The sequence below is a fragment of the Pseudophryne corroboree genome (genome assembly GCF_028390025.1).
Source record: "Pseudophryne corroboree isolate aPseCor3 chromosome 3 unlocalized genomic scaffold, aPseCor3.hap2 SUPER_3_unloc_38, whole genome shotgun sequence".
NCBI lineage: Eukaryota > Metazoa > Chordata > Amphibia > Anura > Myobatrachidae > Pseudophryne > Pseudophryne corroboree.
The window spans coordinates 1,049,282-1,065,957 of record NW_026967528.1 but is presented as its reverse complement, the minus strand read 5'-3'; the positions used below and the strand labels follow the sequence as shown (position 1 = coordinate 1,065,957).

General features: G+C 47.6%; 1 protein-coding gene across 2 annotated transcripts in view; it reads left to right on the top strand.

Annotated features, from left to right (window-relative positions):
• LOC134984137 (oocyte zinc finger protein XlCOF6-like) overlaps positions 1-16,676 on the top strand; it is a 48,884-nt gene that overhangs the window by 21,276 nt on the left and 10,932 nt on the right. The window lies entirely within an intron of this gene.

The window sequence follows — 16,676 nt, the reverse complement described above, 5'->3', positions numbered from 1 at the left end:
CGTGTAAGATTCAGAAATAAAATGAAATTTGAATCTAGAACTTCAAGTAAAACAGATTAAAAACTTATCACAAGTACATATCTGTATAATCATAAGACAAGCATTTTGCACTTGTTGTCACCCTTGCATGGGTGGGCTTGTTCTTATCCACTCCAATTCACTCTAAATCCAAATTGCGTGTTACCAACGCGTTTCGTCAATAGTGACTTCTTCAGGGGTGTTTTCTGTTAAAGGCTTTATTCTCAAATATCAGTGTAGACTTGAAATAATTGTGTAACCTTCAGACGGTAATTGTGGACTTGTTCATGATGAACACATTCCTAATTACTTGTGATTAATAGTTCCTGCTCTGTGCAGTTCTGAGGTTATGACTTTAGGGAATGTAATGGCCAGATCCAATATTGCTCAATCTAAGGTCTCCCAGTAGCCTTACTACATACATAAATGTGTCTTGCACTCGCTATATTAACTAACAATAATAAACAGTGGAGTTTTAGTTCATGTATTGCTCAATGCATTTAAGCCTGCAGCCCCCGACAAGAGACCCCACTATACTGCAGGTCCTACTCTATTGCCCAAAATAATTACCATAAAAACAGCTATAGCATTAGTGTTAAACTTTAGGTATGCTCTCAGCGACGGAACAGTGGCCGAAAGGCTTGGATTGGTTTTCAGAGCACCAGTCTGACGTGCTACCACATCTCACGTGGCCCTCCAATTCACCAGATCTGGGACTGCTTGGCTGGGTCCAGCATTGTACTGTTGGTGCATTTCCTGATGCGTTTGGTATGATTGGTGGTTGCTAGGCGCCCTAAATGCCTGTGGTCCCGATTTGTCATGATCTACTTTCGCCCACTGTTCCGCCGCTAGGATTCTTGGTGTCCAGGCTTCTTCCACTGTAGATGGATACTACTCACTGGGGTATATTTACTAAGCTCCCGATTTTGACCGAGATGCCGTTTTTTCTTCAAAGTGTCATCTCGGTTAATCTCGGTCATTTACTAAACACTAATCACGGCAGTGATGAGGGCATTCGTAATTTTTTGCAAGTTCAGGTAAAAAATTACGAATGAATACACCATCGGTCAAAACGCGGCTGTTTAAGTATGAATCTCGGTCATTTACTAAGAAGTGCAAAGCAAAAAAAGAACAAACACTGCCGTGAAAAATTACAACTCGTAAAAAAGTGCTAAAAAAAAACAGAACTTTTTTTTTTATTCGTGTTTGGATAGGCATGCACGGATCCATGAGATCCGTGCATGTATATCAGTGGGAAGGGGTGGGAAAGTGCTTATTTTTTTAAAAAAAATTGCGTAGGGTCCCCCCTCCTAAGCATAACCAGCCTCGGGCTCTTTGAGCCGATCCTGGTTGCAGAAATATGTGGAAAAAAATGACAGGGGTTCCCCCATATTTAAGCAACCAGCATCGGGCTCTGCGCCTGGTCCTGGTCCCAAAAATACGGGGGACAAAAAGAGTAGGGGTCCCCCGTATTTTTAAAACCAGCACCGGGCTCCACTAGCTGGACAGATAATGCCACAGCCGGGGGTCACTTTTATACAGCGCCCTGCGGCCGTGGCATCAAAAATCCAACTAGTCACCCCTGGCCGGGGTACCCTGGGGGAGTGGGAACCCCTTCAATCAAGGGGTCCCCCCCCCCCAGCCACCCAAGGGCCATGGGTGAAGCCCGAGGCTGTCCCCCCCCATCCAATGGGCTGCGGATGGGAGGGCTGATAGCCTTTGTTGTAAAATAAAAGATATTGTTTTTAGTAGCAGTACTACAAGTCCCAGCAAGCCTCCCCCGCATGCTGGTACTTGGAGAACCACAAGTACCAGCATGCGGCGGAAAAACGGGCCCGCTGGTACCTGTAGTACTACCACTAAAAAAATACCCAAAAAAACACAAGACACACACACCGTGAAAGTATAATTTTATTACATACATACACACATACATACATACTTACCTTATGTTCCCACGCAGGTCGGTCCTCTTCTCCAGTAGAATCCAAGGGGTACCTGTTGAATAAATTCTACTCACGAGATCCAGGGGTCCAGGCTCCTCGGCAAATCCAGGGATAATCCACGTACTTGAATAAAACAAAAAAACGGTTGCCCGACCACGAACTGAAAGGTGACCCATGTTTGCACATGGGTCACCTTCCCACGAATGCCAGAAAGCCACTTTGACTTCTGTCTAAGTGGGTTTCTTCAGCCAATCAGGGAGTGCCACGTTGTAGCACTCTCCTGATCAGCTGTGTGGTCCTGTCCTCACTGACAGGCAGCACACGGCAGTGTTACAATGTAGCGCCTATGCGCTACATTGTAACCAATGATGGGAACTTTCTGCCCTGCGGTTGACCTAAAGTGACGTCACCGCTTAGCTGAAAGTTCCCATCATTGGTTACAATGTAGCGCATAGGCGCTACATTGTAACACTGCCGTGTGCTGCCTGTCAGTGAAGACAGGAGCACACAGCTGATCAGGAGAGTGCTACAACGTGGCGCTCCCTGATTGGCTGAAGAAACCCACTTAGCCAGAAGGCAAAGTGGGTTTCTGGCATTCGTGGAAAGGTGACCCATGTGCAAACATGGGTCACCTTTCAGTTCGTGGTCGGGCAACCGTTTTTTTGTTTTATTCAAGTACGTGGATTATCCCTGGATTTGCCGAGGAGCCTGGACCCCTGGATCTGGTGAGTAGAATTTCTTCAACAGGTACCCCTTGGATTCTACTGGAGAAGAGGACCGACCTGCGTGGGAACATAAGGTAAGTATGTATGTATGTGTGTATGTATGTAATAAAATTATACTTTCACGGTGTGTGTGTCTTGTGTTTTTTTGGGTATTTTTTTAGTGGTAGTACTACAGGTACCAGCGGGCCCGTTTTTCCGCCGCATGCTGGTACTTGTGGTTCTCCAAGTACAAGCATGCGGGGGAGGCTTGCTGGGACTTGTAGTACTGCTACTAAAAACAATATCTTTTATTTTACAACAAAGGCTATCAGCCCTCCCATCCGCAGCCCATTGGATGGGGTGGGACAGCCTCGGGCTTCACCCCTGGCCCTTGGGTGGCTGGGGGGGGGGACCCCTTGATTGAAGGGGTCCCCACTCCCCCAGGGTACCCCGGCCAGGGGTGACTAGTTGGATTTTTGATGCCACGGCCGCAGGGCGCTATATAAAAGTGACCCCCGGCTGTGGCATTATCTGTCCAGCTAGTGGAGCCCGGTGCTGGTTTTAAAAATACGGGGGACCCCTACTCTTTTTGTCCCCCGTATTTTTGGGACCAGGACCAGGCGCAGAGCCCGATGCTGGTTGCTTAAATATGGGGGAACCCCTGTCATTTTTTTTCCCATATTTCTGCAACCAGGATCGGCTCAAAGAGCCCGAGGCTGGTTATGCTTAGGAGGGGGGACCCCACGCAATTTTTTTTAGGATTTTACTTTGTTTAATTTAAAAAAAAAAAAAAAATACGAACCCCAGCACGGATCACACAGATCCGGCCGAGATTGATTGTAAAAAAAAACGGCAGTGTTTTGCTAATCACTGCCGTCAAATTAGGTAAAAAAACACGAATGACATCGACATCGGAAGAAAAGAAAAATACGAATACGACAGCTTAGTAAATCCATCGTAATCAATTCAAAAAGTTGCAGTTTTACACTGTCGATGTCATTCGTGATTGAACTTTGACCTATTTTCGGAAATTACGAATGTTAGTAAATGTACCCCACTGTCTACAATGGATCACCAACAAACAAATGCCGGTCTCACCAAAACCAATGGCTCCCTTTTGCCAGTCGCATCACGTGCACGACCCATGGTTCCATCTGAAAAAGAAACAATGTCTCAACAAATTTGCATTGTATCAATACCTCAGACATTCACAATGATCATCCAGTAGTTGTAGTGTCACCATCTACACGAATGTGCACGTCAGTTTTTTGTTTGTTGCGGCAGGAGCCAGACCATGGTCAGAGGGCTGCTGTTTTTTAACAGCCATAAGTTTTCTTATTTCTCATACGTCCTAGAGGATGCTGGGGTCACTTCAGAACCATGGGGTATAGACTGATCCGCAGGAGACATGGGCACTTTAAGACTTTTCCAGAGTGTGAACTGGATCCTCCCTCTATGCCCCTCCTCCAGACCTCAGTTTAGAATCTGAGCCCAGGCAGACTGGATGCACTCGGGAAAAGACTTAGGTTAGGTTTTTTATTTTCAGGGAGCACTGCTGGCAACAGTCTCCCTGCTTCGTGGGACCTAGGGGAGGAAGTAGGAACCAACTTCTGTGAGTTTCATGGCTCTGCTTCTAAGCTGACAGGACACCATTAGCTCCTGAGGGGTACTGAACGCTAGCTGCGGCTATGTGCTCACTCCCACAGCCTGCCGTCACCCCCCTTACAGCGCCAGAAGTCAGAAGACAGAGTGTAAGAGGAAAAGACTCTTCAACATCGGGACGACTAGAAAGGTACCGCGCAGCGGGGGGGGGAACGCTGAGCGCCGTGCTCCCACACACACAGGCACTGCAGGGTGCAGGGGGGGAGGGGGCGTCCTGGGCAGCATGAACCCTTATAGGACTGGCAGATTAGGGGCATAAGTTGCTGCGGCACAGTTCTACCCCCGCCAGTATAAACATGAGTCTCTCTAAGTCTGTGTGAAAGCGCGCCATTACGGGGACCGGGCTTCTTCCTCAGACAGACAGCACACTGCTCAGCGCCATTTTCTCTCCCTCCAGGCTGCAGAGAAGACCGCTGGTCCTCCTCCACTGCTGAAACAGGTATCAGGGTGCAAAACAGGGGGGGCGCAGTGAAATTTGGTGCTATGTACATTGCGTAATTATAAAAGCGCTGCAGCTCTGTAGACATTTTGTGTTTCACAGACAATTTATTACTGGCGCTGAGTTGTGAGCTGGCAATTCCTTCTGTATCCTTCTGACAGATTTTACTGTGGGTCTGTCCCCTATAAGCCCCGGAGTGTCTGTGGTGTGGTGTACACGTGTGTGACATGTCTGAGGCAGGGTGTTCTTCCCCTGAGGAAGCCATTATGGGGACACAGAGTTGTAATGTGGTGGCGCTCCCGGCACACCATGAGCCTGAATGGGTGAAAGAATTACGTGATAGTGTGAGTCATATCAGTAAGAGATTGGATAAGTCTGAGTCTCATGCAGAAACCTGGAGAAAGTCTGTGGAAGATGTGATTTGTCAAAACTCTGTGTTTTCATCCACAGGGGATCCCTCTGGGTCCCATAAGAGGTAATTTGCTCAGGTTATACAGACCGACACGGACGCTGATTCCTGTGTCGACACTGGTGATTTCAGGGCAATAGATCCAAAATTAGCTAAAAACATTCAGTACATGATTGTGGCTATAAAGGAGGTGTTAGAGGTTACGGAGATCCCTTCTTTACCTCAGCAGAAGGTTTACCTTTATAAAGAAAAGAAAACTAATGTAACGTTTCCTCCTTCTCATGAACTGAACACTCTCTTTGAGGGTGTCTGGGCAAACCCTGAAAAGAAATTTCAGATCCCCAAAAGAATTCAGGCTACTTATCCTTTTCCGGTAGAGGACAGGACAAAGTGGGAGTCACCCCCCCCTCCCCGTTTTAGACACGGCCCTGTCACGGTTAACAAAAAAGGTGATTCTCCCTGCACCTGGGATGGCTGCTCTCAAGGAGCCGGCAGAACGCAAGTTGGAGACTACATTAAAGTTTATTTATGTGGCCAGTGGGACTCTACTCAGGCCTACCATTGCCTGTGTGTGGGTGAGTAGTGCTATTGAAAAGTGGTCAGATAACTTGTCTTCTGAAATTGACACTATAGATAGAGACGAGGTTCTCCTTACGTTGGGTCATATAAAAGACGCTGCAGCATACATGCGTGAAGCTATGAGAGATAGATGCTCTTGATCCCAAGAGCCCAATACCATGGCAGTATCGGCACGGAGGGCGTTGTGGAATCGCCAGTGGAATGCTGACGCAGATTCCGAAACAAATATGGAGTCTCTCCCGTATAAAGGGTAGGCCTTGTTTGGTGATGGACTAGATGCTTTAGTTTCTGCAGGTAGATCAACTTTTTTGCCTTATCCTCCTACGCCGGCAAAGAAACCTCATCACTTTCAGATGCAGTCCTTTCGGCCCAATAGATACAAAAAGGGTAAAGGTTCCCCTTTCTTGGCAGGTAGAGGAAGGGGACGAGGAAAAAGGTCCTCAGCGTCCCCAGGATCACAGGAGCAGAAGTCACCTGCTTTTGCCAAGTCTACAACATGACGCTGGGGCTCCCTTGCGGGAGTCCGCCCGAGTGAGGGCACGTCTGCAGCTTTTCAGTTAGTTCTGGGTTCATTCTGGCCTAGACCCGTGGGTCTTACAAATTGTGTCCCACGTGTACAAACTGGAGTTTCAAGGCGTTCCCCTGCGCCGCTTTTTCAAATCGGCCTTACCAGTTTCTCTCCCCGACAGGGAGGTGGTAACTGCAGCAATACAAAAATTGTGCCAGGATCAAGTCATTGTCCTGGTTCCCCTCTCACAATAGGGAGAAGGTTTTTATTCGAGCCTCTTCAAAGTTCTGAAGCCGGACGGCTCGGACAGACCAATCCTGAACCTAAAATCTCTGAATCTATACCTGAAAAGGTTCAAATTCAGGATAGAATCTCTGAGAGCAGTGATCTCCAGTCTGGAGGAAGGGAATTTCATGTTATCAGTGGACATAAAAGATGCCTACTTGCATGATCACATTTATCCTCCGTATCAAGCTTATCTGAGATTCGCGGTACAGAATTGTCATTACCAATTTCAGACGTTGCCGTTTGGACTCTCCACGGCACCGAGGGTCTTTACCAAGGTGATGGCAGAGATGATGGTGCTCCTTCGTCAGAAAGGAGTCAATATAATTCCTTACCTGGACGATCTCCTTAGAAAAGCGAGGTCCAGGGAACGGTTGGTGCAGAACATTGCACTCTCCCCGACAGTGCTTCAACAACACGGTTGGATCATAAACATTCCAAAATCACAATTGGAACCTACAACAAAGTTATCCTTTCTGGGAATGATTCTGGACACAAGTACAGAGGGTTTTTCTTCCAGTGGAAAAGGCACTGGAAATCCAGAAAATGGTCAAATTCTGAAACAGATAAGAGTGTCAATTCATCAATGCATTGGGTTATTGGGAAAGATGGTAGCGGCCTTCGAGGCCTTGCAGTTTGGCCGATTCCATACCAGGGTATTCCAGTGGGATATGTTGGACAAGTGGTCCGGATCCCATCTACACATGCACCAGAGGATAATCCTGTCATCAAAAGCCAGAATTTCGCTACTGTGGTGGCTACACAGTGCTCACCTACTGCAGGGTCGCAGGTTCGAGATTCAGGACTGGGTCCTGGTAACCACGGATGCAAGTCTGCAAGACTGTGGGGCAGTCACACGGAGTAAGCTTCCAAGGAAGATGGTCAAGTCATGAAACTTATCTTCACATAAACGTTCTGGAGTTGAGAGCCATTTACAACGGCCTTCTACAAGCAAAGCATCTTCTTCAAGATCTACCCGTACAGATCCAGTCCGACAATATAACAGCAGTGGCGTACATAAACAGTCAGGGCAGAATAAAAAGCAGAGCGGCGATGGCAGAGGCGACAAGAATCCTCCTCTGGGCGGAAAAACATGCAAGCGCTCTCTGCAATTTTCATTCCGGGAGTGAACAACTGGGAAGCAGACTTACTCAGCAGACATGATCTCCATCCAGGAGAATGGGGCCTCCACCCACACGTCTTCGCAGAGGTGGCAGATCTTTGGTGAGTCCCTCAAGTACACATGATGGCATCTCGTCTCATCAAGAGGCTTCAGAGATATTGTTCCAGGTCGAGAGACCCTCAGGCAATAGCAGTGGATGCACTGGTGACACAGTGGGTGTTTCAGTCGGTGTATGTCTTCCCTCCACTTCCACTGATTCCAAAAGTTCTCAAGATTGTAAGAAGAACAAGGGTTCGGGCGATCCTCATTGTCCCAGACTTGCCAAGGAGGGCTTGGTATCCAGATCTTCAAGATTTACTCATAGAAGATCCTCGACCTCTTCCTCTTCGCGAGGACCTGCTGCAGCAGGGGTCGTGCATGTATCAAGACTTATCACGGCTACATTTGACGGCATGGCTGTTGAACGCCAGATCCTAGCCCGAAAAGGGTATTCCAGAAGAAGTCATTCCCACTTTCATTCGGGCCAGGAAAGGAGTAACATCTAAACATTACCACTGTATTTGGAGAAAATATGTATCTTGGGGTGAATCCAAGAAGGCTCCAACGGAAGAGTTTCACTTGGGACGTTTTTCTCCATTTTCTACAGGCGGGTGTGGATGCATGTCTGAAATTGGGCTCCATTAAGGTCCACATTTCGGCCTTATCAATTTTCTTTCAGAAACAGTTGGCCTCCCTTCCAGAAGTTCAGATGTTCGTGAAAGGGGTTTTGCCCATCCAACTTCCATGTGCACCGTGGGATCTTAACATGGTGTTGCAGTTCCTTCAATCACATTGGTTTGAACTTCTACAGGAGTTAGTTAAAATGTCCCACTTGGAAAGGGGTCATACTGTTGGCCTTAGCATCCGCAAGGCGGGTGCCTGAGTTAGCGGCCTTGTCTCACAAGAGCCCTTCCATGATCTTCCATGAAGATAGGGCGGAGTTAAGAACTCTGCAGCAATTTCTTCCGAAGGTGGTTTCCTCTTTCCATATAAACCAGCCTATTGTGGTGCCAGTGGCTACTGACACCTTCTCTGCATCAAAGTCCCTAGATGTGGTCAGGGCTTTGAAAATTTATGTCGCAAGGACTGCTCAAATTCGGAAAACAGAGGCTCTGTTTGTCCTGTATGCTCCCAACAAGATTGGGTATCCTGCTTCTAAGCAGACCATTGCGCGCTGGATCAGAGGTACGATTCATTCCACGGCAGGATTGCCATTACCGAATTCGGTGAATGCCCATTCTACTAGAAAGGTGGGCTCTTCCTGGGCAGCTGCCCGGGGTGTCTAGGCGTTGCAACTTTGCCGAGCGGCTACTTGGTCGGGCGGCAAACACGGATTTTACAGGTTTGATACCTTGGCCGATGATGACCTCAAGTTTGGTCAATCAGTGTTGCAGGGTCATCCGCACTTTCCCGCCTGTTTTGGAGCTTTGTTATAACCCCTTGGTTCTGAAGTGACCCCAGCATCCTCTACGGACTAGGAGAAAAGGATTTACCGGTAGGTATTAAAATCCTATTTTTATTTTAGTATTACTATTTTTTTGGAGTGATCTTTCTAAAAAGCATCTTATACGCACCTTAGAGTCGCTCCAACAACTCCCCGCTGGGTCGAGACAACGCTTACCCACGTGTACAGTGAGGCAGGCACAGGTTCTGGTGAACCTTCAATGGGCTACTTTGCACAGACATTATCCAATGTAGCTGAGCAGTTTATACCAGCTCCTATATCAGTGATAGGTTTCCCTATTAACCCTTACATGCAACATTAATTCTGAGGTTTATACACCTAGGGAATTGTTAGCCTCTCAAAAAAGCAGCCTGAGAGGCTGGTGGTAAGTAAATCACATAGACATGATACAACATCTTCACAGTCTACACATGATTTAGATGAGGATTCGTTGGAGGATGAGGACTCATTGCACTGCGGATGGTCTCAGCTCAGTGGACATACCTAAGCTAATTAGTGCTAAGTCATTCTTTCTTAGAAGAGGCAGCAAAGCCTGTGTTAAAAACTAAGGCAACTGTGTTTAAACATCCCAAAACAGCTGATGGAAATTTTTTGTTTACGCCCGTAGGAAGTTAGAATTCCAAGAAATGGAATTCCAGTTATCCTCGTCCAGCTGGGGAATGTTTAAAAAAAAAAAGGGAGGTGGCTCCCAAAGTAGATTCGCAAGTCTTAGATTGGTGCAAAAATCTACATTACTTTTATTTTCAACATCAATAAATGATGTCACGGGGTGTGTGGCCTGACTGGAAAGGCAGCAGGATAAAGGAGCTCCTGCTTATATAGGTCCTTTCTGCCTTTTACAGCTGTCCTACGGGCTCTTTCGGGCCCTTTCTTGCCCCTCTGTGTGTTTTGTAGGTTGCGGAGCCGGGGAGCCATTCATTTGGCTTTTGCAGGTTGTGGCGTACTCCCGGATCCCACCACGGACCAGACCTCAGCGAGGTAGCGCTGCTACTCACCGAGGGTTGTGCGCCCTGTCCACTCTTGTGCCTAGCCGTGCTGTTGGAGTCATGTGGAGAGGCTGACTGGGGATCAGCGGTGACCGCGACTGGAGACACAGAGCGGAGCTGCTCTCCCGGCATCTGATGTGGTGCATACTACGGGGATTGGTGGCCTCAGCAGGGACACGTCAAGTTAGTCAGCTCACCTGCCCGCAGCCTGCCTTCTCCTACTGTCCGACCGTTGAAGCCCTGAGTCGAGGCAGCGGGGAAACATGGAGCGATTGCCTGTCATCACTCCAGCAGTGTCCCGGCATCTCCCCTCTCCTCGTAACCCATGGTGCTACGGGGGAAATCTGGTGGAGCTGTGAATTATAGAGGACATACAGGTGTGGTTCCTGTGCAGCCACATACGCTACCCTGTGCCACTGCATCCTGGTACCTCTCCTCTCCTGCCTTATTACTGACCTTTGTTCACCCACCATAGCCGGCCAGTTTCTTCTGATCTGGACTTCCCTGCCAGACGTGCCATCTTGAAAACTGGCAATATAGCCACATGCCCTCCTGAAACCAGCCGCTTCCCTGGGAGCTACAGACACTGACAGCCCATGATCAGTGCCCTTCACTACAGCCTCAGTGATTTCCGGCAGGGACTTCTGCCGCTGCAGCCCTACCTGGGCAGTAAGTGGTCGCCTGAACTGCTTTAATTATTATTATTGCCTGGCCTCCACTCCTGCTCTGTCGACTCCCTCTGGTGGCAGACTGTGCTGACTACATCCTCCATACTGTTTGACTGCTGCTGGGTTTTTTTTTCCTCCTGCTCCCCTCAATCCCCGTAAGATCCAATTAGCGCTTTTGGGGCTTCAGTATAGCTACGGCGTAACAGTCCATGTGTCCAGGACAGTAGCAGGCTCCAGTTGCTGGCTCCTATAAATTACTTTACCGCTCAAGAATGGCATCTTCTTGCTATTACCCATAAACAACTGACCTCACAATGTTTCTGTAACCGATGGCCACTGGGGGTCTATGCTCACGGATGTCTCCCTATTTCCACAGTTCAATACTTCTGCTATGTTGCTACTGGCCTCCTGACCTTGGTCTTTAATCTCCGTAATGTTATGCTGAAGAATGGGCAGAACTGGAAAATCATCTCATAAGAAAGCTAAACCTCGTCCTTAACAGGAAACCTCTCAAACTGACTTGAGGCCTTTTTCTTCTTCCTAATCAACTAACATTGAGCCTCAGTCCTGATCATTCAGAATCTTCTCCCATTCCGTCTTCTCCAAGTCCTTCCATGATGGCTTAAACCCATTGTTTAAACTCGTTGTTTAAACCCATGGCAAGCCAGGTGGGCTCTCTTCTTCTTCTTTCGGTTCTCCTTTAAACTATTAACCGCCCAGCAACCTTAAATTGAAGAGCAGATGCACTTTTTCGTTCTTTTCAAACGGTTGATTCACTCAACTCCTTTGAGAAACAATTTATTCTGATTCTGGCTTCATTTGCTTCAACTCGTACTGTTCCTCTACCTCCTCTGGGGAGAACTTTTGTAGCACCAAAATTTTGCAGGAAATTGCTTACTTGGGCTCATTCTTCATCTTTCATGGGTCATGCCGGTGGTCTTAAGACTCTCAAGTTCATTCAGCGATTCTACTGGTAGCCTCATCTTAAAACGGATGTCTTTCAATTTGTAGCAGCCTGTTCCAAGTGTGTTCAACAAAAAAGTCCACGAACATCTCCCTCGGGTCTTCTTCATCCACATTCAACACCTCAAAAGCCTTGGACTCGCATCTTTATGGATTTCATAAACGATTTGCCAGTCTCCAGAAGGCACAACACCATTTGTGTCATTGTGGAATGATTTTCGAAGATGGCTCACTTCATACCCCTCACCGGTCTTCCCTCTGCTCCTCAGCTATCCATATTGTTTTTCTCATAGATTTTTCATTTGCATGGCCTTCCACAGGAAATAGTTTCTGATCGGGGTCCTCAATTCCTCGCCAAGTTCTGGAAAGCTCTCGGCTCTGTCCTAGGAATCAAGTTGAACTTCTCTTCAGCCTACCATCCCCAGACTGATGGACAGACTGAAAGAGTCGACCAAGATCTGGAAACTTTCTTACTGATGTTCATGTCCCCTGCTCAGGAAGACTGTATGGATTACCTCCCATTTGCTGAGTTTGCATACAATAACCTATATCATAGGTTCTCAAACTCGGTCCTCAGGACCCCACACAGTGCATGTTTTGCAGGTAACCCAGCAGGTGCACAGGTGTAGTAATTACTCACTGACACATTTTAAAAGGTCCACAGGTGGAGCTAATTATTTCACTTGTGATTTTGTGAGGAGACCTGCAAAACATGCACCGTGTGGGGTCCTGAGGACCGAGTTTGAGAACCTGTGACCTATATCATTCTTCTACCAATTCCCCTCCTTTCTTCATTAACTATAGTTTTCATCCACGAGTTCCTTCCTTCTAATCTCTCCCACCTCTTGAGGTTCCTGCTGCTGAATCCGCTCTTCGTCAGTTCACTAAGATTTGGAGACAAATTCATAAGGCGCTACTTAAGACTTCCCAGAAATAAGACCTATGCTGATCGGAAACGTAGGGCTGTTCCTAGTCTCAAAGTGGGAGATCGTGTTTGGATATCCACCAGAAACCTCAGACTCAAAGTTCCTACCAAAAAGTTTTCTTCAAGATTCATCGGTCCGTATCCTATTAAAAGAGCGGTGAATCCTGTTTCTTACAAGGTGAAACTGCCTCCCTATTTGAAAATTCCCAATGCCTTTCACATTTCTCTGCTAAAGCCTCTTGTACTAAATCATTTTCGGGCATCTTTCCCTTAACCTCCCAAGGTTCAAGCTGCTCAAAATGAGGAATTCGAGGTTCAGAAGTTTCTTGACTTCCGCAAGAGGTAGGGTTATCTCCAGTGTCTCATAGATTGGAGGGGATATGGTCCGGAGGAAAGATCTTTGGTGGCTGCAGAGGATGTTCATGCTCCAAGACTGAGTTGTGCCTTTCATGCCAAGAATCCCACTAAGCAGCATGGGTGTTCGGAGACCACCCTAAAAAGGGGGGCATGGTCATCATCCGGAGTTCTGGTCCCTGCAGCCTTCCTCTTAGCTGGCTGGTGTCGCTGCGATGGATAGGAGCTACAGCAGCAAGGTCTTCCGGTGCGGCTGCTGGGTGTCTGGAGGCCGAGGCCAGATGTAGTGCCTGTATGCTGGTACCACATGTGTCCTCTGTGCAGGGAGCCACCATGTTGGAGACCAATCCAAGTCAATAGGTATCCCAGTTCGTGTCCAGCCAATACGGTACAGGCTTCCCTTATAAAAAGGGGTTGATGCTTAGCTATGTTGCCAGCACTTCAAGTTACTTGCTGCTGTAAGGTGCCCTGCGCTCCCAGGTTAACCCCTGGTATCCTGGTTCTGTTGTGTCCGCCTGGTGGTCAGTTCTGTTATTGCAGTCCTTTGCTCCCAGTCCACCTGCTCTTGTGGTTTAACCACTGGGCCCTCTATCTGGTAGAGGGTCTCCGTTTGCTGATGGTGCTCACAGCAATCCTCTCTTCAGCATTGTTTAAAAATCACAAGTCATCTCTTAATTCAGTATTCTTCAGCATCGTTTACAAATCTCAAGTCATCTCTTCATTCAGTGTTCTTCAGCATCATTTACAAATCGCAAGTCACTTCTTCATTCAGTATTCTTCAGCATCGTTTACAAGTCATGAACCTTTCGTCTTTCAGAATTCACTCAGACTTCTCTCCTAGTCGTTGTGTATAATTGAGGTCTCCTTAAAACTGAATTCCTCTTTCTTCAGTGTATCGTTCTCGGTCAATGTCCTCATTGCCTACCCCTCTACATCTTCAGGCCTAAGTCTTCAATCCATGAGTAAGAACTACATTCAGCCACCTCATTTCCTTCCTTTGCCGATAGCTGCTCCCTCAGTCAATTATCAGTCATCAGATCCCCAACTCAAACCAAGTGTGACATGGAAGAAGGGGAATTCCTGGTTTCGCTGGATATTAAGGATGCGTATCTTCACATCCCAATATGGCTGCCTCTTCAGGCTTACCTCATGTTTGCACTGCAGCACAGTCATTACCAGGTCCAGGCCTTGCCTTTCGGTCTATCAACTGCACTGAGGGTGTTATCAGTGGTGATGGCAGAGATGTTGCTACAACTCCACAAGCAGGAAGTGAACATTGTTCCATACTTGGACAATCTCATAATGGCTATATTCAGAGCACTTGATGGAAAAGATCAGCCTTCAAACACGACTACTCATGGATCACGGGTGGATTCTCAATCTGCAGAAATCCCACCTAGAACCTACGCAGAGGCTTCAGTTCCTTGTAATGATATTGGACACGGTGTCTCAGAAGGTGTTCCTTCCTATAGACAAGGCAAAGATAATTCAGACGATGGTATGTTCCATTTTGAAGCTGAACAAAATCTTGGTACATCTTTGCATAAGCTTACTGGGAAAGATAATGGCCTCCTACGACGTATTTCGGTAAGGAAGATTCCATGCATGACCATTCCAGCTGGATCTGCTGGACAAATGGTCTGGGTCACCTCTGCACATACGCCAGATGATATGCCTTTCACTAAACGCCAGTATTTCCCTCTTATGGTGGTTGCTGATCTCCCTCCTGGAGGGTCGACACTTCAGGATTGGATTCTGTTGACAACTGATGCAAGCCTCCATGGTTGGGGTGCAGTGACCCTAGGGGCTTGGTTCCAATGAAGGTGGTCTGATCAAGCGGTTTCCCTTCCGATAAAAGTTTTGGAACTCAGGGCGATTTACAATGCCCTTCTGCTGACCTCTTTTATATCCTTCAGTATCAGGCCATACAGGTATGGTTGGAAAACGCACCAACTGTGGCATACATAAACCAACAAGGAGTTCCAAACAGCAGAGCTGCAATGAGGGAGGTGTCCCAGATACTCCTCTGGGTGGAGCGGAATCCCAAGGCCATTTCCGCCATATTAATTCTGGGAGTAGACAGTTGGGGAGCAGACTTCCTCAGTAGACACGATCTTCACCTGGGGGAATGGGGCCTCTACCCGCAAGTGTTTCAGCAGATATTTAATCGGTGGGGCTACCCGCAAATCGACTTGTTGATTTCTCAGCTTACCAAGAAGCTTCTGCGTTACTTTTCTGGGACGAGGGATCCACAGGCCGCAGCAGTGGACGCTCTGGCGACACCGTGGATTTACCGGTTGGTGTACTTGTTTCCTCCAGTTCCTGTAATTCCAAGAGTTCTCAAAGGACTTAAAGGGACAGGGTTCAGGCAATTCTTATTGCCCCAGAATTGCCCCGCAGGGCCTGGTATGTAGACATTCTAGCCTTATTACTCGTAGGCCCCTGGTCTCTGCCAATTGAGGATGATCGTCTTACACCAGGGCTGTTCGTCTATCCAGACTTACCACGGCTACGTTTGATGCAATGGAAGTATATTGGGAGGATTTTTGCCAGGAAAGAGATACCGGGCAAGGTTATCTCGACTATTCTCCAAGCCGGCCAGATGGTCGTATCAAAACATTACCATCGCATATGGAAGAAATGTGTCTCTTGGTGTGAGGGTCAACAGTATTCTGCTGTGGATTTTCATCTGGGACATTTCTTGCACTTCCTGTAGGCTGTTGTCGATGTGGCCTACATTTAGGCCTTGACTTTTTTTCTTCCAGGGAAGTAGATTATAGTGGTACTATATAATTAGAAGGTAGTTTCACCTCCAGGCAAATGCTTCAATTTAGTGTAGTGACCCCGGTCCAGCCGTCAGGACACTTATTTATATTAAACCTTATTGAAGGCAGAAGGCAAAGCATGCGATGGCTACGCACCAGGATGCAAACTGGCAGTCATCTCCCTCCCCAATATCACCACTGGGCTCCAGTGACTGTGGGCAGCCCGTTCTGTCCCCAGCAGTAGCGGGAGCTACGCACCTGTGTTACCTGGAGAGCAAGTACTCCCGTCTGAGCCAAAAGCGCCTTCAAGTCAGGTATCCGGAGCGTGCAGGAAAGTCTGGGTGCACACAGCCCCAGAATACAGCCCATGGCTTCATAGGTGTCACTAGGCTGCGGCAGTGAACGGTGCCCAGAGTGAGCGGAGCGAGCGGCTTTTGGGCAGTAGGAGTGGGGGACTTAATAGATTGGGTCTTGGTCCCAGCGGCGGCTGAGAGCTATCAGGTAGGGTAGATAAGAAGCCACTTAGTGAGGAGAGCTCCAGAAAGCACGTCTGGATGGACCACGCCCCTCTTATTTTTTATTTTATATACTAACAGGGGTGACAGGTGTGGTACATCCCTGCAAAGGCAGATCCAATCTCTTTCTCATCAGACTCTGCTGTCTTCCCTGCACTCTCACTCAGATGTTCACTGCTGCCAGTAGCACACGTATGAGAAGCAGAAGTATGGCGGCAGCTGTATAGATCCTGATATGTAATTCTCTATATCATACTTACTATACACACATCATCCTTATTACTATTGAGAGTATTGAGGTAAGACACTGATGATGGGGATGT